Source organism: Hirundo rustica, chromosome 3 (genome assembly GCF_015227805.2).
Source record: "Hirundo rustica isolate bHirRus1 chromosome 3, bHirRus1.pri.v3, whole genome shotgun sequence".
Taxonomy (NCBI): domain Eukaryota; kingdom Metazoa; phylum Chordata; class Aves; order Passeriformes; family Hirundinidae; genus Hirundo; species Hirundo rustica.
Window position 1 is genome coordinate 78370131 of NC_053452.1, and position 24122 is coordinate 78394252.

Sequence of the window (24122 nt, forward strand, 5' to 3'; positions counted from 1 at the left end):
ATGTAAAATTATGAAAAGACAAAGGGTTTTGTTTTATGTTCTAAGACATTTAAAAAAGAGAAATTATAGGCATAACACGATGTATAAAAATGCTTGATTGTTTGTCTATTCCTATTGCTGTTTGTCTGTCTTATTACATTTCTGTATGTGGTGGGTTCTTAGCAGGGGTAGGGATGGTTAATACTCAGAGAAAATGTTTGAGGGCATGAAACTTATTTCTATCACTGTTTACAAAGGCAGCACAGCTCTATTACAGTTTGTTCCAACTGTAAACTGAAGGCCATTAGAAGGACCCTCAGAAACAATCTAAAAACCTGAGAGGATGGACACTCTACTATGCTTTTAAGAAAACTGCTCTGAAGATTTATTGCACTTATAACCTTTATTGTGAGCAGTTGTCACTTTATTTGGAGTTTAAATCTGTTTGTTTTCTCTTGCAGGATTAGTACTGCCTCCGCCTACACATCTACTTTTATGAAACATCTTCTCAGTATTTCCTTGCTGATCACAAGGTTACTTTAAAATGTTGTCTTTTATAAAAGCACTATAAATTTAAGTGAAAATTAAACAAATAAAAAATAATCACAAAAAATCACACACAAAAAAATTTAACTTCAGTAACAATTTCCCAAAGCTACACCCTGAAAAAAATGTAATAAAATATTTAAATTAATAAAGCACTTTTAAAGACCTTAATAGTGATTCACTGAGTATCCATTATGCATAGTACACATTGATTTTGCACTGTCACATTTACTTAAAGAAAATGTCCACACAATTTTAGCATGTAATGCTTATGTCTTCTGCATGTGACCTCCCCCTCAAACTATTAAAAAATGTAATATGAAGTGCTTTACTTCTCCTTTCCCAAGAAATCATAAAGTCATGCAATTAGAATGTAATTGGCCTAAGGTGAGGATCCTGAAAGCAGATCTCAATTATGTCATCAAGACTCCAGAGGCAGAAAACACTTAGCAAAAGAATGGCTGGAAGATATTTTAGGCTTTAATAAGAGGAATGGGGTTTACAGGAGATGTAGCTTATTATATCCCAAAGCAGGAGGCACTACTGTGCTTGTCAAATATCAAAAATTACTGTCTCAGAGGAAGCAGAAAGGTGTTTACATAGGACAAGAGGTAAGTAGATCTAAAAATATCAGATACATTTCATGTGTTGTCTTAACTGTTTTTCAAAGTATACATGTAGCATGGATATAGCATTACACAAAGGTTACAAAAAAAAAAAGGCAGAACAGAATACTTTGTAAAGGAACACGACTTCTTAACTGCATTTTATTTTGGAGTTTTGTTTGTAAGTAAAGCAATGTTGACCTCAAAGTTAGCAGGTCACAGGTAATACTCTGAACCATTTTTTACCATATTTGAAGTGGATATGGTAAAGGTTCTAGAGGCATTCATGAGAGTACAAAAAGTTTTAAACACTTTCTTGGCACTTTGTAAAGAAAAAGATCAAGAAGCCATACTTAAGCCAAATTCTGCATCTTTAGCTGAGATCTACGGTAAAGGGGAAAAAGTGTAGATGCTTCTTCTCTATTTTTAAAGCCTAAAAAAATTTAAAATGGAATGTCTCATTGGCTCTGAAGTATATTATTTAGGGCATTCAACAATCAAATTTAAAGCCTAAATGGTTGATAGTATTATGTAACCATTTTATCATCAAAAATTGTTCCAGTTTATAAGTAGCTTGTTTTAAAATCTTGGATGTGTGAACAGAGACATGAAAGCATCACCTTAAAGAAGGGTTTCTGTGGTTGGTATATATAAAAGAGCACCCTGTTAACTGGGGGAAAAAATAACAAACATGAGAAATGTAGTCCTAGTTTTTTTAAGATTATTCTCTAATTGAGATAGAAATGAAAAATATTTTTAATTTTGCACTGTGAATCTCAAAACAAAATACACTCACTTGCTCCAAGTTAACCCTTCTGTACTCATTCTCATCTATTTATCTATGCTTTAGTTCTGTTGAAAAGGTTTGCCAACGAAAAGGAGATTTTACAAGCTAAACAGATGAGGCATTTTGACATTTAAGCTATTAAAATGATAATATTTCTATGCATTATCAAAATCTGTTGACTCTGTAAACAGCTGAAAAATTGGAGAGAATGTGCTTTCTACTGTGATTTCTGGTATCTTGAATTGCATTTACTTTGAAAAATCACAGGACGCAAGAGTTGAAACTTCTTTTTTTAAAACTTGAGGGAATGGAAATGAGGGAGCTTGAAAGTTTTTTCCCCTCCAATTCTTTATTAACTTCTCAGAGGTAATTGTATAGAACAACTGTTATTTCCCCGATAATACTGCAAGCACCACAACTTTCTGACAGGAATTCCAGACTTAAGATCAGACTACATTTTCCTCATCATTTCTACTGCTTCTTTTATACTTTTTCTTTTCATATATAACAAAATACACACCTCTGCTTTCAATGTTGCTTAGCATTTAATTTTTTCTGTTTCCCATTTAAATGCCTTTTCTCCTATTTCTTTATTTACATGAACAATGGAGAGTGAATTTATTCATATTAAAGTTCCTCTTTTTCCTTGGGTTCCTCCCCTCAGTCCCATTTTCTGTATTGGTTGCTAAGGAAACAGAACTTTAAAAAATCCTGTTTCAGTTGATTTTTATCAAGCTAAAGAACATATAATGAAAACCAGGTAAACAATAAAGTGATACAGACAAAAGAATCTCCTCTCATTTCCAGTAGATGTTGTTTGAACTGTTGAAACTTCTAAAGTTAATAAACATGCCTCACAATTTGTCAGAAATTTTTAAGTAACAACAAAATCTTTTTCCAGTGTGATATAACTAGAATGTACCTACTTTGTTTAAGTAAAAAGCTTGATAAAAAGGTACTGTCTAATAAACACCGAATTGTTGAAGGAGAGGAAGAAGACTGATTTATTTTGTCATCCAGTACACTAAGTTCTCTCATTTTGTGCTAATTTTGTTCCATAAGATTTCAGTATCAACTTCATTCCATGAACTTTTCTTCAGCCAAATCTCCTTTTTTTTAACCATGAGCCTGCACATTACAAAAAGAGACAGAAAAGTGAAGTCAGAATTTGAAATTAAAAAAAAGTTTTAAAAGGGTGTAAAGACTAATATCACATGACAGATGAAGTAGTAAGTCTCATTGTCAAGAGAAAATGCTGCTTTGGAATTTAGAAACCTTATTTGAAATAAAGCGAACAGATGTGATTTGGGAAAACTTTATTTTGTTCCTGCACTTACAGTGTTTTGTCCTCACAATCAGGAGTGTCTATTAAAAAAAAAAAAAAAAAAAAAGTTCAACTAAGGACAACAAATACCATACAAGATCAAGGTAGCGGCATGTAGCATTTGTAGAAAAAGCAGGAGCAACTATATTTTTCAGTCTCCTCACTCTCAAACCATAATAGCTGTAAGGAGAGGAGTCATAGCTTTGCTTTGGGCAAAAATATCTTCTGGAAGTTCATTAATGTCTATAAAACCCTGGAAGGAAATGTAGTCCATATCAGCTGGAAGATAGAAGAAATTGGTTACCATCCCTTGACTCTAAGGATGAGGGTCAGAACCTGGCATGTGTCCTCGCAGGTTAGTCCACTCTCAAACAGCTCCAAAATCTCATTCAGGTTTCTCATCTGAATATCCTACACACTGTGATAAGTGGAGGCATGGGTCAACAAAAGTTTTCAAAAGTATTTTTAATAACATAAGCTCACTAAGTGATTGACATTTATGATCATTAAATAAATTCATTAGAGTTGTATTAGCTGGGTAGTTATTAATCTTCGTATTTTGAACCAAATAAATGAGTTCACAGACAAGACATTTTGGTTAGAGTTAGCTGCAATTCCTCTGAAAATAACAGAAGCTCATTAAAGTACATGAAAGTACATAAAGTACATCTTCTGTTGCAGTGAGCATGCACATATTACCTTACACAGACTCTATACTAGTTGTGTTAACACATAAAATCATTATATAAAACAGAGTTTTAAAATATGTGGCAAATTTGCACCACAGAAAATGAGACTTTTTTTTTTTTTTTTTTTTTTTTTCTTCTCACAAGTTCATCCCTGCAAAATTGTTGTTTGTTTTGCTAGGATATAGCTCCATGGGAAGAAAGTTGAAAAAAGAATACTACAAATGTGTTCTGTAACTTAATCTCTCAGGATTAGATGTTCATAGAGCAGGATTTGAAGATTTGCTCTTGGCTAAGCTCACTACATTCTCATCTAAATCAGTTCTGTTGCCATCATTAATTTCAAGGGAAACCAAGAGAGACTAATCTCAAGGAATTTCAAAACTCCAAGTCCTGAAGTTGGTATTTGATTTTTATTTAAGTTCCTACTCGCCTGACTTCTGCTACCTTGATAAATATCCTGGCAAGCTCCTACTTTTGGAGGCAGGAAAAGATTTTCATTTGGCTTTTGCCACAGACCTTAAATTTAAGACCTGATGGCATGTTGAAGGCAGTTTTATCAACATCTGAACTACCTCAGGGTATAAAAGAATTAGTTTCATTTGAAACCTTTATTTAATACTTCTTTTTAAACTCTCTACAGGGTATGACTTGAAACAATGGATCATGATGCAGAGGTATCTTAACCAAATCAAATTTTATTTGCAAAAACTGAGCAAGACAGTAAACTACATCCTCCTATACCCCTTACAAAAATCTGCTTTGATGCTTAGGTGCAAACGTCTAACTACTTGCTAAAAAAAGCCCTATCCTACAACTACACCAAATAAATGAGTCTTTCTTTAGTCCTCATCTCCTGTGGGAGTTTTCTTTGGTTTGAAACCTCATGTTGTAAGTCTCCTTCACATGCCAAAGCGCAGTGTGATCTCTGTGCTGCAACCTGCTTCCCTAATCTCTTCAGCAATAGTGTCCCGACATTTTTAGGACATGCAGTCTTCTCTTTCACTGGCCACATACGACAGCCAGTGCAAGCTTTTCACAAGGGAGAAAACCTTTCTCCTAAACTCATGTAGTAATTTTCTCTAACATTTCAAGAACTCCTTTGATCCTGTGACATACAATTATTTGCCTTTCCCACACAGTGGTTTCTTACCTGCTGGAACTCATCCAATGTGCCGTGACTTTCCCAGATGTAGGTGCAAATGTTTCACACTGTTAACATTCACTCCTGTAGCAACATTTTCCTACCTCAGTATTCCTTTGAATGCCAATTAGGATGTCACTATTCTGATTTCAGATGTTAAACTAGAAGAAGTTTATCAGACTCTCTCTTTTCAGTATGAAAGATGCAAATCTATATTATTTCATATAACACGATTTTATCAGTAATCCAAATAAATATCAACTATGATTTCTTGACAATTCTTGTCTAATCTTACAAACAATATAATTCAGTGATGCTAATTTTGAAAATTTTGAGCCTTTTAATGATTAGGGAGCACAAATTACTTTAAATGCTAATAGTTCAATAAATATATATTTTTAAAAGTAGAATATTTAAAATACGACAAAGCTTCTGCTTTGTACTGGCATTTTAGCAAAGATTTTTAAGTCCACCATGATAACACTACATAATATGTGGGGAGACTTGAGAGAGTGAGTATATCTAAGCTCCCAGTAAACCTATGGGGAAATTTCTCTTACTAAATTACAAAAGCTCTGCAGAGGAAGTTTAGGGCAACTTAAGCGCAAAGTGTTCATATTCTACCCTTGTGTCTCATAGTATACTTTGTAAAATACAAATGATGCAATTTTTGTATCCTTGGAATAAGATCCTTTACTATGCACAAATTACTAGCGTTTGAAACTATTACAAAGGACTTGATTTTCAACCTTATCTTTGAATTTATTTTTCAAGACAAATAAGGAAGAGAAAAAAAAAAAAAAAAGCCTGAAAACCCCTCATTCAGAGGGTTGAAGAGAAAGCAACAAATATCGTGCAACTTTTCACCACACGTAACAGATCTGGAGGAAAGAATAAGCAGTTGCTTAAGAAAGTATCCTTTCCTTCATCAGTCAGCAAGATTTATTCCACATTTAGCAGACTTTTCAGGTGTTTCATATCTAGAGAGAGCTACTTTCAAATTAATTGAATATCCAGGTATAATCTCTGAAGCCTTAAATTCAGCAGAACTGCTTGAGCTGAAGCAGTGTCTGAGGTTTAGTGTGTGTTTTAAAATCTCAGGAATCCTGAAATTCTTTTTTCTGCCATTTTTGTGTTGTGTGAATATTGATGCTTTGCTTTAATTTTCTGTATTTCAGCTCCCCAGAACTCCACACATACTCCATGATAAATGCAATAATCTCTGGAGGAAGTATTCTATATCATTATCATGACCTTTCAATTGAGTTTGACTGGCTTTTAACAAGCAGCATTGTTAATACTAAATTCCTAGTTGAACCCAGGTGGAGATGAAGTGAACAGGGAGAATGAAAAAGTTTTTTCCAATTGTTTTTTCATTTTAATTTTTATTCTTAATTCAACAGTGAAAAAAAAAAATAATTACAGCCTATGTAGTGACAAAGAAAATTAGGACTTTTCCTTTCAGAAACTGGAATATGACTGCTTCAGGTAAAAAAAAAAAAAAAAAAAAAAAAAAAAAAAAAAAAAAAAAAAAAAAAAAAGTTAACTCTTCTGAATGTATTTTCCCTTGAAGTGTTGAAGTGCTACTTCAGTACTTCTTTCTGTAAGACAGATGTTGAACAAATTTTGTCTCATACCTTTGGTCAAATAACGTTTACATTATTCTTGATTTTTAAACATATATCAGCCTGTGTGTCCCAGCATTTTTAGGTAAAATACAATAAAAAGTCAGAGGGAGGGTGGCCGTGAGACAGGGAGACACGGTGGATGGAATGGCATAGACACAAGGGATGACTGCTGTTGTATAAACTTATACCTATGCAAAGAATTGCCTGGCCCTACAAATTTCTTTTCTGTTATAAACAGTGGATATATGGAAGGAAAGTGAAAGTCATGTTAGTGCTTGCTGCTGCAAGAGAGTAGATCCTAAATAAAACTGCCCTGGAACTGTGAACATTTAAATCATCTAAACATATGTGGAGTTTTCTTCATGTTGACATTATTACTCCTCTGCTGAACTTAAGCACATGCTTAAAGGATTTGCTTGGCTGGGACCTGTGAGCAGAAGCTGACTTTTTTTTTTTTTTTTTTTTTTTTTTTTTTTTAAGTTAAATGTGCATACATATAAGCAAGAAGTGCATAATATAAACCAGTGCCCGAGTAGACATTTTCAATGGTACAAAGAAACACATTTGCATTGTCTTTTTCTCAGTCCTTTGGATTTATCTTTCAGTTTTCTCCTCTGTTGTATTGAGAATCTCAACATTTAAAAGGAAATAACTTCTCACTTGATTGTAATTTCCACGGTTGGAAGTTTAATATGTGTCAATCTTTTGCAAAAACTTATCAAGCCTGAGAGATTTAACTTACACACTTTAATGCATCCTTTTAATTGCTAGTGTTTCTGAAAGATGCAATCATGTTTCTTTGGCACCATTCAATAAAATTAAACATATCAATCAGTAGCTTTTTCCTTCACTTATATAACAGCCTTTTGAAACAAAGGTTGCTTGTGTCTGCTCTATTGTGTCCAGGGGAAATGGTGAGAGTGTACATTTCTTTCAAAATATATAACCTATCACAAACCATCTATCTACAAAGTGCAGAAATACTTTATTAGCAACGCTTCTGTCAGTAGTCTAGAAATTAAATGTTCCCCACATGAATGGGAGTATAGCTGTTCTGAAGCATTAAAGCATAAACATACTGATGATATTTTGGTTCATAGGCACATATTATTTGTAGACTTGCTATAGGCTTACTGAGTTTTATGGCTGCCAAGCAAGACACAGTGGCAAAGGGAGTTGGAAAAGGTAACTTCATGTTGAGGTGGGGGTAAAGAAGTAAACATTTTCCACATCTCCTTTAACAGAAGAGTCACCAGGCTACATTTCTTTGATTAGCAAGTTCTTCTTTTCACTACAGTCTTTTCAGTGTTCTACTTTACAGCTAAACTCTCTGAAACCTGATGTGGGATTTAGTGAGCTTTAGATAACATAATCTCCATCTAATGGGAATTTCTGAAGCCAGTCACTAAGCATGTGAATTATTATAAGAGAAGAAAATCAAATTTAATATCAAAGAACTAACATTAGAAGTTCAAGCAGCAGACAATATTCATTTTCCATTGACAGAATTGTTTAATAAGAATCTATCAGCTGTACAGGAAACACTAGGTACTCTGGCAATAAGTGAATCATGATGGCTTATTTCCTTTTAATTCTATGATCCCAGCTGGAAAAAGGTGTGATTGGAGAATGGTTTAATTGTTCATAGACATCTGTCTTTGGATTCAATTGAAAAATAATATCCTGGCCATAAAATGGCCTACAGAATTTTTGACATTTTTATATCTTTCACAATCAAGGCATTGTCAGAAAGTCAGGTAGTGGAACTCTGAAAAACTTATGGATATATTTAAAGTAGAAGAGGATAAAACCCTGGTAATATATCAATATACACAGCTGGAAAGCAGATGTTCGATTGAGTGCACTCAGTTCTTGAAGAAAGCTATTAAAGCTGTTACTTACTCAAATGAGAAATTTCTATAATTTATTGTTCTCACATTTTTGATTTCCCCCTTTCCCTTCATTTTAAGCAGAATATAGGACTTTTTTCATATTTTTGAGGTCAAATACCCTGAAAGTCTGACTCAGTGCAGTATACTAAATGATTTCTAAAGAATGCCCAAGGCTACTGTCAATCAAATTAGCCAGTGACTTATGAGTTGTTTACTGTACTGTGAAATGAAGTGATAATGTTTGTCAACCAGTAAAATGTGACATTTAGTATTGGTTATACCCGCTTGAAATAGGTTTTGCATCAGCTTTATTCACCTCTTACCAGACTGGCAAATATATTTGACTAAGTTCTGATTATGAGAAGAGACATTATATTAAACTTCATGAAGCACTGGTAAGCAGACAGCTCAAGCCTTGAAAAACCTTGTGTGGTCCAGTAACTGAGGTAGAATGCCACCGAGGAGTCACATTTTCCACCTGCCTGATAAACAATGGCAAAAAATATTTTTTCTTGAGAGTTCATTTGATTCAAAACAAAAATTTTGATGTAGAACTTCTGGTTCAAGTAATTCAAGAAATGGTGATCCAGAATTATGAAAGGATCAGATAGCTTTTTACCCCTTTTATGTGTTAACTAAGTTTGAAATTAAAATCAGAGTGGGATATCACCACTTGATGTAACATATTAGGAATGAGCTTGTATTGCATGGTTTCTTAGACAGTGACTTACTAAAGTACACCTCTGATCTCACACTGAAGGGAAACTCTATCCTTTTGGAGCTCTGAAAGCTTAGTTAGCAGTTTGTGAAAGAAAACCAGAGCACTGGAAGTTCAAACCAAAGAAGATCTTTTATATTTCCTCCAAAGGGAGACAGTTTGCCACTCCCACCAAACGTTTTCTTAAAAATTATATTTAAAAGCTGCAAAATTGCTCTTCACACAGTACAGAAGAGAACTCACATCTTTGCATGGCTCAAATAGACAAATACTTCTGTAAAAACTGCTAGAAATATAAAGAAGGAAAAGCTACAGACAGCTTCAGCTTTTTCTCAATATTTAAATTCTTGCTATAATTCTGTAAAAAACTTTTCCCAAACACATTGACAATTTAAAAATTTGTTTTATTGTCCATGATAGAGGAACATGGGTTTTTTCATGCCATTTTATTGTCTTCTTAGAAATAGTCTTTACAATAAGAATCTTTTTTACATGAATTTAACTATTTGGAAAGCAAAAATAAAACAATCAATTCTTAAAAATTTAAGTATTAAGGCAATATAGACATATAGACACAACAATAAAGAAATAATCACACAATTTTACTAAATATTTAAACTGAAGATTGGAAATCAACTGTATTCTTGGATCCAAATCAGATCTTACATTACGACTGCTTTTTGGATATTTGGTCATTGAATTCAAGTGGAGTATCAAGCTATACCCTATTATATTGAAGGTATTGTGATTTTAGGATGTTTTCCATTAAGAAACAATGCTATACATTCTTTCAAGAAAAGCATGCTTGTTGAACGTTTTGAAGACTGGTTTTTAGGTTGACATAACAAATACATTAAAATTAATATCTTCTTTAAAAGGATCAATTCCATTATTAAAGGACTGGAAAGGGATGTGGTAAGAAACTTTTTGTCTTACCTAAAAACAGATGTGTTGGTAAGTAGATGAAATATCTGGGGAGTGGATTCAGGTTTTGTTTTTCTCTTGTTCATCCTTATTTAATGTCATTTCTTTCCATAGTTTGATATCACTGTTTTAAAAGCTGCAAAGAGGTTTTTGGAAGAACATTTATACTCTTTGCCACAAGCACGGCAGAGATCCATTTCAATTTATATTTTGTTTATTTCTTGGATATCATTTGGTGCAGATGAACTTGATATATATCTTCATTCTAAATGCATGTGCACTATTCAAGTTCACGAATATAATTATGAAAGTTAAATGAAGTCAGCTTAGAGGTGGTCAGGACTGAAACCATTAAAATATCATTTTCCCTATTGCTTTGTCTTACCTTATATTTTTGGTCCTGGGCTTTAGCACATAACATGTCATCTGGTCCTTATGGGATGATATCTGAGTGAGGAAATCTATTGGTGACTCACCAGATTCCTTAAGGGGAGACTACTGAGCTCTTAATATGTGGGGATCCTCATTGTGAGGAAGAGGGGACAAGCAAGAACAGACAAGCCTTTCTCTACTCCTAAAATAATCACTAAGCTGACATGCATGGAAACGCTAGAGCAACAGTTTTGTCTTTTCCAAGATTTTCCTTTCTTTGCATCCCAGGGGAAATCTTGAATGAACAACAGCAGCCTGCTTCCAGTTCCTTTTCAGACCTGTCCAAAAATTCAAAGAAGCCAAGCACAGCAGGAGGCGTCTGTTCCAATGCATTTAACTTTTCTGAGTGGAAACAATAGAAATAAATAAAGATCATCATGGAATATAATGTACTAAAATGATTAATTCACACTAAAAAGAAAATTTTAGAATCTTTTACAAGTCTTGGTTTAAGAAAATATTGCTTAGCTATCTTTCTTTTTTTTTTTTTTAAATACATTGAGTGCATAACATTATATTTTAGGGACGCATTTTCAATCTTTTCCAGGTTAATCTAGGCATACATGTTTTCTCAGTCCTCTAATAATCTGTGATCTTTCCTTTTCCTGATGCAAAATCTTAGTTTTTCTAGGCCAACTTAACCTGGAAAATTAAAATCCTATACTGGACTGCCTCTGCTGGGCCAAAGCATTGAAGCTAAACCATAGTTCTGTATTTTTTCAGTCCTGCACCTTGTAAAATATGTGGAAAACATGTTTACATCACTGTCTTTACATCATTTCACAATTGCTGGTTTTAATTTTCTCATTTCCCCCTCAGTCTTGTAAGTCTGGAAATCCCCTCCAACTTATCCATCACTCTTTTATTTTCTGGTCTAATCTTGCTTTTTGGTACAGCATAAATTTCTGTCAAAGGAGTATGCAGTGCATTTTCAGGTGTCTGGCCAAAGAAGGTGCTCATTGACCCAGGTTTAAAATAAGTGGTGGCAAGGCAGCATCTCAGAGGTGCAGTTGTCATGCCAATAAATGGAAGAATTCCTAAAGCATTTGGTTTCAGTTTTTCACATCCTTTTCCTTGGAGTAAGGTTTCAGGGTTTTCTTCTTATAGCAGGCTCTGATATATTCTCTGTGTGAAAAAAGAGATGAGAAAATTGTATAACAAATAATCACAGAATCAGACAATGCAAGCATGTCTGTGCATTGCAAGTGTCCGCAGGTCGCACTCAGAGGATATAATCCCATGGCAAAAGTTTAACCTCATCAATCATGTCTTGGCCAAGCAGAAAATCAGAGACCTGGAAAAGGGTTGCAATGGCTCCATATGTAAAATTTAATTCAAAAAAACATGAGGCTGATAAAAGAGGTGCTGGCAGTATTCCTGGCTTTCCCTTGTGGGGAAAAAAGGTCAGTGAGCAGTAAGCACACAGAGCTCCACCCAGCACAGAGAAGTCTTTGGACAAACAATTTACAGAAAGACACGGAAATCAATAGCTAAACTCCTGTTGTTTTCAGCAGGGCAAGATTTTACCTACCAGGTCTAAAACTAGAGAACACACTTTACTCACTGCAGCAAAGCTATGTGAGGTAGTAGGGCTGACAACAAAAGCAGCAGAGTAACATTCCCATTGCAAAGGACACAACAGATCATGCATCTTTCCGGTTTCATAACCATTCACATGGCTGAACTGTACTTCTGTGCTCCATATTTTGATGTGTGTTGACACACTAAAAATTATGCATAACTTAAAGATCCCTTCATTCCAGCAAAAGACAGCTTTAGTAACTCAGTTCACTGCTTGCTTTTCAACGTGTTCCTCACACCAATTGAAGGCAGCAAAACAGAGATTCACGACTCTGGCAGACCCTTGTTGTGACATTGCCTTACTGCTTTAGGCTGTGCTCTCAACAAACATCACAGTAAGCAGTTCTCAAATGTAATGAGATATTATTCTTCCTTTGGGTTTTCAGCATGAATTTTGTTACCTCTTAAAAAAGAATCCACTTTCAATGAATCCATGTAAACTTCAGGACCTTTTTTCTTCTTTAGCCACAACTCCTGCAGAGCTCTTCCACTGGTAATTCATATTTTCTGTGATACAAAAGTGTAAAAGATATTGTATTTCTCCCCCCACTTGGGCTCAGGAGCAGGTACCATTTTAAATCATTCCTGGTTTGCTCATGATTTGTTGGCAATATTTGCCAACTTGCTCAGTAATTCATACTGAAGTCCTGATGTCAATGACGCACTTCACCCTGCTACAATGCAACTTACACCTGCTGCTCAGGGTCAGCTGTAGATTGCAATGTCCTCACCTGGGAATACTTCTGAATTCCTCATGTTACTGCGCTGGGACTTGCACTTTTTGACAAGCATGTTCCGCTGCTTGTTCTTTTCTACACTTTTTATGTTTTGCCAGTGTTATATTTATGATACCACTTTCTAACACACAATTATACATACATTCATCTATTCTCTGCATGCCATGAAACATGAAAAAATATGAAGAGAATGTAAGAAATAAGTCTACATAATTTTTTTCAATAAATACCAGCAAAAATGTAAACATGACCTTTTCATTGTAACTCTTCTAGTATGGTAACCAGTTAAGGTGAACAAGAACCTGTTTAAAGGTTTTCAAATAAAGAAGAGTAGTGGAAAGTTGCATGAGATGTGTAGTTATCATGTAGCCTATACACAGCTATGGTTTGTGTAGGTGACTGGCCATATGTTAGAAAACAGGTTATTGTTCCCCCTTTTTGGAAGGTTATGGGGTTGTGAAGAGCAGGAGAGTAAGAGGCAGCAAAAGTATGCAAAGAAATTTCCTGGCAAGCTGCAATAAATTTAGCAGGAGCTAGTAAATATAGATCATAGTTAAAATATTTAATCTGCGGTTTGCAATCATAGTTGGCATGTTTGCAGATGCAGTTATAAAGATTATATGGCAGTAGGAAAAAAAGCCACATAAAAATGACTGCTTTCCTAAGGACTGTGTTGAGGATTCACTTTCTAGATACTTTCAAATAGTAAGCTAAAAAAGTGAAACAAATCTGAATAAAGGAACATATAAGCATGTGTTACTTTAATATCTTCTCTGAAACTGTTGTAATAGTCATGATATGGTAAATTTTTTCCTATTTAAGCAAAATTGTCTGTATACTACCGGAACTGTTAGTCAAGTACATCCCAAACTGTAAGTTACATAGTATATTCTCTTCTCTAGTTTACCAGCTAATTCAGTTTTTGCCTTTATTAGCATTTACAAAGAGCTAGTGAAACGATTCTGTCTCTGAGAGACTCTCCCTGTTGTGGTTAACAGGTTGTGTTAAAATTCATCTTCATCCAGACCTCAGGCTTCAGGTTTAAGGCAGTTTTGAAGCTTTCACTTATACGCACTGGAGAGAAATCTCTACTTGGCAATAGTTTAATGTACAAGCTTTTTAATCAAATATATGAGTTTTTTTAAGTTGTTATGAATTACATACTAAAGCAAGAGTGTTGGTTAGATTTCTATTGATTATATAGAAAAACTATATCACCTACCCCTGATCAAAATTTCTGTATTGTACATAGCTAACATGAAGTAATAATTAATTTCCAGATGGATAAAGTTACATGAAATTAATGACAGCTGGTGTTATCTAGATGGGTGGATGAAACTGGTGAAAAAGCTTCACATCTTCCCATCTGAATCACTTATCTATTTTTCTGAACTCTTACTTCTGTTTCCCCTCTGGAAGATATATAAACAAAATACTAAAATAATTCTGAATCAACTCTACGGGTCTTGTATTCCTTCCAGAAACATTTATGCAGAGAAAGTGCTAATACAATCTCCAGCTGCATGAGTCCATCCACACCATTATTATTATTAATTTTTTTAGTTTCACATTTAATGAAACAAGACCCCTGAAAAGACCTTTACGTATGTCTTTTTCCTGCTAGAAACAAAATCACCAGTGCAAAGTTTCTTGCCATAACATCCACACAATGATGGTTTTTCTGCAGCTTTAATTTGTGGATGAAAAAAGTACATAATAGCAATACACCCTCAAAATGCTTAAGGCAAAATAAAACATAAATTGTTAACTAACATGATAGAGTTTTCTATTGACCCGTATTACTTGCTCTTCAAAAACCATTACCCTATACAACAGTCTTTTTATCTAAAGCATTAGCAGTCATTTGTTTGTTAAATGAGTTTAGAGATCTACTTTGACATAATTTAAATACCTTTAAAACTCCATTAGATATGTTTATTGCCAGAATTTAAATAGCATTCTTTTAGTTCTTCTCCATTGCTCTAAAAAATAACAAAAGTACAAATGTCTGTCAATTTTAATTAACCCTCTGGTTTGTCAGTCTTTTGAGGCAATGTCTGACACCAATGTGGTCTACTGACCATTAAAACTATACACTTGTAAGTCTCCACTGAAATGGCAACAAAGAAAAAGGAATTAGGAGAGGTAAAGTTAGAAAGTAGGAAAAATCATTTTGTGTTGTGCTGGAGTTTGCAGACCCAAAAAGTATCAAGAAATCTCAGGACTTTTTAAGACTTCTGGCATATCTACATAAAAGCTGAAATTTCTCAGACAAAATACCACAATCAAAAGAGAAATAAAGACTTTATGTTATACTGAGCCTTATCAAATAATAGTTTTAGAAATTTTTATAGTGAAGAGTTGTTCAATAGAAATGTTTGAACAAATTATTTATAACACATCTCACAGCTCAAGATGTCAGGATGCATAAGAACTCTTCATAACATTGTAGAAACCTAGAGAAATCTTGATTTATTTGAGAAACAGAAATAGGTTTGTTGGGTTTTAATTAATAAAACCCATCATCACCAAGAATAGGAGTCTGGAAAACTGAAATACGAACAAGCAATCCCTAAAATCTAAACAAAACCAGTCTGCCATGTCCACTTGCAGTAAACTTGATCTATAAGTCAGAAATCTTCAAAGATTTATGATTTCAGTCTCTTTCAGATAAGTTTTACAGTTCTAAAAACCTACAAGATCAGATATTAGAAAAGATGCAAATAAAATGGTTTGTTAAAATACATGAATAAATACCATTTAAAAAAGAAAATAATTGACACTGCACAATCATTCCAACAAAGTATCATTGGAAAATGTCCATTCAAACTGAATTTGGCAGGAAGAGGTATTTAATTTTGTCCTTTTTTTCAAACACATCCATATTAGTCAAGCTTAGTGCATTTCTATAAACTAATTCATGTATTCTTTAACATAAACACTGATAAGCATTATTTCATGCTTTCTATTTTCAGTCAAGACAAGCTAATTTACTGAACATTCAAGAAGTGAATAATTAGTTCATTTGTATACTATTAAATATTTCTACAAAGGAAAAGTTTATACATTATTCAAGTAGATACATATTTTCCAGAGTAAAACATTTACTTTAAGGGATTTTTGATGACTTTAATAACCAGCTTTTGTTTTACGAAATCCTGTTTTTCTATCTAAAATAAAGATAAAATCATATTTCTAGTGGTTAATATTTTTTTTCTGGAAAGTACTAAGAACTTGTTTGCCATCTATATTATATTTGTTATGAAGTGTAAATTCTGCATATATGATGAAACCAAGGACAGTAGAAGTATGAGATGAGAATCTTCTAATCAAATCCAATAAAGTCAGATCATCTGTGCAATAGCTCCTGCTAGTGTGTAATTAATATATATATATATATGTATATATGTGTGTGTATATATATATTTCCCCTCCATTCTACCCTATGTAGCTTGCCATTAACCACACTTTCAACAGGCTTGACCTTCTTTTTGATTTTATGAGGAATTCCACAGGTAAATGTCACCAGAGAAAAAGACACTTTTATTCAAAATGCACCTCTATAAATGTCTAGCACATATGACTGTCTGAAGAATTTTTAAAATAAATGTCTTCCCATGAAGAGAATAGTGTTGGCTGAATTAATCACTGGGAAGTGCTTCTGCTCCATGTACTCTCTCTCACCTGGACAGTTACAATTGCAGCACGTAGTTCACCCTCTGTCTGTGTGAGTTCCAAAATCTCCCCACCACGGCACAAAACATAAATCAGATATTGAACTGAGCAGACCTTTCGGACTTTATTCTCGTCATTTATAGTTACACTAGGCTGAATTATACCATGTGCCCTTTATCTGGCCCATGGGATGATTTCTCTGCCAAGAATTCTACCTCTCAAACCAATAAAATATATGGCAATACAGCAGCCTGAACTGAAAAGAAGGGTTTCATTATTTTTTTTTTTTATTAAACAGTTTATCACAGCATACTGAGGCATTTATTCTTCTACCTAAGGATACACAGTCTACTTAAGTTAAAGTGTTTGTCTAGAGATGTTATATATACTAATATAGACCAACGTGATTTCACTTATTTTCCTGGAAATCAGAAGCTCAGTGTCAGCAGTCACAAGATGAGGGAGAGCATACACATACACTTGAAGGAAAATAGTCAAAATATATAGGCATACTGAAAAAATTACTGAAGGTGTTACAGAAAATGAATCAAACATAAATGTGAAAAACACATTTCTCAGATATAGACATTTGCAACTCCCTGTAAAACAGGATGAAAATGCCTGCCCTAGGAGGAAAAAAGCAGAAGCAGGATACGGTTCTTAATTGACATCTTGCCACAAAATTTTAAGGTTAATATGCACACAATATTGTGATGTGCTGAGGTTTTATGCTACTATAAGCCAGATGGATTGAATTAATTGATAGATAAATAGATATGACTTATCCTGAAGTAATATTAATGCACTATGAACTTAAAATGAAAAATAAAAGGAAGTGAGATCAAAAACAGATTCAAGGGAGGCCGATGAGAGGATTCCTATTAACTTTAAGGAAATTAACTTTACCAAACACATATTAAACTGCATTATGTTAAATGTGAAATACCATATCTGTTACGTCAAAAGATACAACTACTTGGCTTTTTTGACAGTAGAAACAATAATAGTACACCCTTAAATTATAACATAATAGGCAATGGTACTGCTGTAGTCCCCAAAAGTCAGCCATCACCTTCAGCAAGAGCTAAATCGGTCCATAACAGATATCTGTCACCTGGCAAAAGCTTTGAAAAAACCAATGTAACGGAAAGAAAATAGATCACCAAATTATGAGAATTCTTCTGTATTTATCTGGATCTTTTATCCTTATATAAATTTTGTGGGAACAATCACCTCAGACAATGAGTTACGTTATCAGGAGGGTTTTATTCTGTTTCTTGCACTTTTGGGGGAGGGAGCATGCTTTGTTGTTTTTTCTTTTTTTTTTTTTTTTTTATTTAGTAGTATTAATATTATACCATTTCAAATAGGTAGCATTTCACTAATTAAAGTGCTTGACAGTCCCTTTGTCACCTTCCTTCTTTCCTTCCCTTCCTGCCTCTGCCTTCTTATAAACCTTGCTATTGCAATTTAAGTTTCTGTACCTAAATATTAACCTTGGATTGAGTTTGCTTTCAACACTTTATTGTATCTGACTGAAATGAAGTCAACTTTTTTAATAGCAGCCAACTGTGTGTCCTCTGGGATGGTGCAATGTTTTGAATCTGTGACTAAAATGGAGTTGATAGCACAGCAATATTTTGACTATTACAAAAACACAGAACTGGGGAGGTTGGCAGGAACCTTTGAAGGTCATCTGGTCCAATCCCCTGCTCAAGCAGGACAAACTACAGCCAGTTGCCCATGGCCATGTCCAGAGAGCTTCTGAATGTCTCCATGGTTGGAGATTCCATAATGTCCTTGGGCAACCTGTGACAGTACTCCATCACTCTCAAGTAACAGTGTTTGCTTGTTTAGAGGAATTCTCCTGTTTTCCAATTTTGTGCCACCATCTCCTTCCTTTTCACTGAGCACCACTGTAAGGAGTCTGGACCTGTCCTCTTCACAACCTTCATTCAGGAATTTCTGTACAAGATCCCCATGAGCCTTTCCTGCTCCAGACTGAACAGTCTCAGCCTTTCCTCAAAGCAGAGATGCTCCAGTCCCTCTGTCACCATAGTGGTTTCTTGTGGTTTATAACCAGCTGGAAATTAGGCTCCAAGCAGCCACTTCCTTTCCCCTCATCCTCTCCAGTGAGAAAGGAACAAAAGACAGAGATTATTGATTGGGATAACAATTTCCTAGAAGAAAAGCACTGAGATAAGGAACAATAACAGTAACAGCAAGAATACTAATAACAGTGCATAAAAGAGATTGCTTGTGGAAGTCATACTGACCAGATACTACTGGGGCCAGAAACACACAGCTTCCCAAGGCAAAGAGGGAAATGCCAGGCATTGCAATGTCAGAATTTTTTCCTTTGAGCCCAATTTCCCCTGAGTCCAAGGCAACAAAACGCAGTGACAGAGAAACCCTTCAAGTAGGAGCAGCCACACCACCACGCCACTCTGTTCACTGCCTTGCTCCCCCAGAAAAAAAGGAAAATGGTCACTTAAATTCCTAAGGAAGTATCCCTTGTGTGGTGTATTATTTCAGTGAGTTCATCAGCCTATATTAGCTGGAGCTTTTGGTGCTACAGTGTCATATCTAGAATGGCAATGATTATTAATTTTTATTACTGTAATTAGTATTTTCTTTGGAGGAAACAACTTCAAAATGAATGTTTTGCCATGCAAAGAGTTAAATGAATCATGCTCACTGTCTTTCCTCTTTGAATTAGAGCAAAATTAGTCAAGTGGGACCCTTCAGAAAGGGACACTAAAGGGCCTCTAATGTTTATGGCTCCCATTGAAAGGAACTGAATTAAAGCATCCTAATGTTTATTGCTCCCTTTAAAATGAACACAATTAACAGAGACAGCACACCTGATGGTGCTATCATGCCTGGTTCACCTATCCCAGACAACGAATTACCTAGTGCTAAACTGACTCACTTTGAAGAGAGGCACACTTTTCTTACCAAAATTATTCCAAAATTTCTTTTATTTGCGTTTCATGTATTCAGACAAATAATTTAACTGTATGCCATACATATGCATGTGCTTCAGCCTCAAAATCTAACACAGTTTGTTATATTATTGTTTCTAATGAGAATGAAATAAAACCCAACAGAGACCTGACCCAGAACCTTTCACTTCCCCTTAACTGTCAGTTTGACTTTCTGTAACACTGTGATCAACTGAATCCTAAGTGGGAGTTGACACTGTCTCAACTTTCTGCAAATGCAGGTAAAATGGAATGTGAACTGCCTAAAATTCAAAGCTGATGTAACCTGGTTCTGCACCATTACACATAATTGGTATCTTCAGCTTTGTACAGCTGCAATTTCATTTCTTTAATAGCATGGACTTTGATAAGAATCGTGTTAAGGACGTTATTTTTTTGCTGTTTTGGGTGAGGGTTTTTTCTCCTCTCCCTTTCTGGTATCACAGCAAACTTCTTGCACAATATAAAGTTCATTTCTGAAAGAAATCCTGTCATTGGTCTTTAATAGCTGTGTTATTAATAGTTAATGGGCTGTGAAATCTCAAATTTTCAAGACAGATTTTGTTACAAGAAGTGTTCCTTATATCTTTTCTCTGGACAGAAAAGATCTCTTCCTTTAAAATACCTTAATACTCAGCACAGAAGAGGAATTGTATCACAAATCATATCTAACAATGAGATTTTCTTTATTTTCTTCTGATATCAACAACAATTTTGGAAAAACTGCTGCCTCAGGTAGCATTTGCTATTCCTCCGTGATCAATAAAACTTTCTGCCATAGACTACAGGATGTGCCTGCTGTGAATTTACAAATATTAGATGGAAGGATTTGCACACAGGACATCATCTATAAGTCCATATTTTAAACCACTGTCATCTGCTGCATGATTTCTTTCATTGTTTGACATATTTTTCTCCATAATTGGCATTCTGGTCTGGACTTTTTATGATGCATCCTCCTTATGTATGATACTTGTTGTCCTGGTTTGGGACAAATTTGGGAGAAAACCCCTGTATAGGATCCCTCTAAGGAAGCAAGCCCACGTGGCCCCTCTCTCTAACTGGTCTGGAAAAAAACAAAACCTTCTTTGGAGAAAAGTGGAAAAAACTATTTTACTAAACAAATGAAGTGCATACAAGTATAAAGAATGAATAGCATGAAACAATAAAACCTCTCCTTCTGAAGTGAGATGGCAAACTGAGAAAGTCCTTGCCGTGGGTGTAGCTGGGCTCTCTCTCAGTCTCTCTTCAGTCCCAGTCCCTCCGGCGCTGCTGGAAAATGCCGAGGTCCAGGCCCCGGTGGGCCGCAGGTGCAGCGCCCAGTGCTCCCCTGGGTTTTCAGTCCAGAGCAGGTTTAAACAGTTCCAAGGAAAAGGAAAAAAAACAGTCTAGGGAAATTCTCTGCCCTAGCTAGCTGAAACTAACTAAAAGCAAAGAAAAAAAATCTCTGTCCTGCAGTCTCTCCAAGCCTCCGCCGGACACGCCGTCCGCAGAAGAATGTGGAGGAGTCAGGCAGTTTTCTCAAAACAAACTCCGCGCTTCTCTTTGCTCTTAGAACCAGTCTTAAAGGCACAGGACTCAATATACAGCACAAACAGAACAGACGATTGGGGATACAGGCATCATAAAGTTACCCTAGGACACTTGTGTGTATGAGCAGTGTATATACCCACATCCATACATATATACGTGAATATATACACACGTGTGTGTGTGTGTGTTTATATAGACATACATACACATATGCATACAGAGATGTGCATGTAATGCCCATATAAGCATATTTGTAAAGTGAAACTCTAAGTGAGAAAATAAAAAAGGTCGTGAATGATGAAATCATCTCTCCTAATTTTAAAGACATACAGACTGGCCATTTATGAGTTTGATACCGCATGCAGAGAACTTCAGAAGCACTCTAATGAATCATAAAGTGATTTTCCAAAATAAATGATGTACAAACCTTGCAGAACTTCAGCATGATTCCTCTATGAAATGTTAAAGTGTCAGTTTAGGAAAAAAAGTGCAGAAGTATTTGCACAGCTAATTAATATCTGCATATTCAGTTGTTAGTCTTAGGAAACAGATTTTTAATATTTTTTTCTTAAACTTGGCAAGGTAACATCATTCTGTCTCTTCTGTGTTACTTTTTACTGATGTAATATCAATGCAGTCTATTGAAATTAGAGTAATTTCTAAACATAAAGATATGCATGTCAGCATACCTTTCAAAAACACATTTCACTCTGACTTAACTTAATTTTTTTCTTTTATACCAAATATGCCTGAAATACTTCAAGCGAAACAAGTCAATGTTTGAAAACAAAGCAACAACTGCAGATTTTTTTAAAAAAATCAAAATAATATTTAAGTGCCCCACTCCCCACCCCCTGCATCTGTCTGCACCAAGACCAGAAGGTCATTGTTTCAGGGATAATAAGAACTCTCTTTAAAGACAGAATGTCTTTTTAAGGTTATTTGGCTATTAAATATCACCAGTGCATCCCCTGAACCTACTCCACAAAGTCAGTGATACTGGGCAAAACCAAAAGACAAGGTTCTTTCCTCTCCCTACTCATCTCACTCTTCTGTTCATACAGAGCACATTCTCACCTACTCTCCTGTCCCCATACTCTAAAAGGCCGGCAGTGCTTAACTGAGAATGCAGTTTTTCTCAAGTTCTCAAGCAGGCAGTTAGTGCAGTTCAAAGCCTGACTGTATGTGTCCAGGTTCAAGACTGAAGCCATGCAGTCAGTTGTGGGGTCACTGTCTGGTGGTTATGCTTTAGGGGACACAGAAATGCTATGTTAACAACAGTCAGAGAGGATAAGCTCAGGATGATGAAATAAATTCAGGATCTTTTGCCCTGGCTTTCTAATTTTAAATCTTTAAGGTGCAACATAAGCCTTCTGGTCTTCAGGCTCTGCTCTGCAGCCTCAAGGTCAGAAAGATTTTTTTATGGGGTTGTGACCTAAGAAGTTGTCTGCAGAGGAAACTTTTATATCAAAGGATAAAAACATGTAAAGCAGTAAAAAATGACAACTTATTTTTAATTAATAAGTTTTTTTTTTGTGAAAATATTTTATTTTCACACTGCAAGTAAATTTCAAGTAACCATCCATAGTTTTTCTCATCAGAAACTGGGGGTTTTTTAAGGGCCTGATATATGAATAAAAACTATTTAGCAAAATAATTAAAAGACAAATATTCATCATCTTTTAGAGAAAAATAACCTGAGTTCTATTTCAACTTCAAATACATCCTTCATATTTGAAGTGCTAATTGACATATATATAAATATTATATTTTCCATAAATGTTTACTAAAAATAGCATTGGATATGTATTTATTAGTGGCAATTAAACACTAATATTAAAAACATCATTGGGTATCACAAAATTTTGAAGACTTGCCATTCTTTAATAAATTTGCCTCCATGGGAGCAGATTATTCACCTGTTACACTTTGGAAATGTTAGAACTTCGCCAAGTTACACACCAGAGATAAGAACACCTCTGTACATCTGCTTAGGATTCATTAATTCACTGTCATTCACTTTCATTAAGTGTAGGATGAAAAAAACTTTGAAAATTGTCAATATTTATATACTTATATTTAGATATTCTGGCATTTCCTGCATGACAGTGAGATCAATTCAGGAGAGGGAAATGAAAGTGTTGACATTTTTCTGTTGGAAAGTTTTCTACCGACATTAATTAAGATTTCTTAAAGTCACAAACTTTTATAACATAAAATACTGAATTCGATATTTTCAGTCAAGAAGTTTTAGAGGAAGCATATATAGAGTTTTACTTCAGTTAATTGACCTCTATCACTAGAAGTAAGATGTCCTAAGAAAGAACTCTCTTCTTTACTAACATCTTTTTTCAGCAAATATTCCTATAGTTCTTCAGATGTAGTACGCTTCTAATTATCATTCTCCCTGAAGGCCTTAAAATATTCTTCTCTAAATATTCACACGTGCAATTTTCTTCTGGAAACCCTGCTTATAATGTTTACCCAAACTAATTTTAGGAGTCTAATTTAATAGGTGATTCAGAGTCAAGATTAACTCAACTGTTCTGAGTCCTCTCTAGAGTCATCTCTTTCTTGTCAATGGTTATAGGTTTATAATGCTATATAGACTAAACACATATAGTGAACAGAAAGCCATCTGTGCAGAACATATACATAATCCCCAATATGATGAATATATAACTGCTACAGGTGCCATAGACATCAGCACAAATATTGGACACTGTTATTCCATGGTTACAGCCCAAGTGACCTGGCTATAGCAAGAGAAAGGAATAAATAAGTGCCTGTGGACAGTCATTAGGGGTCACTGACTTTTTTTATAAACAGCACTCACTACTATTTTGCATAATTTATTCTTAAAAATGTTATGTGAATGTATCAGAGAGCACTTAGAAAGCTGAAGTTTTCTGAGGACCAAAAATCTAGAGAGGAAATATAATGGGAG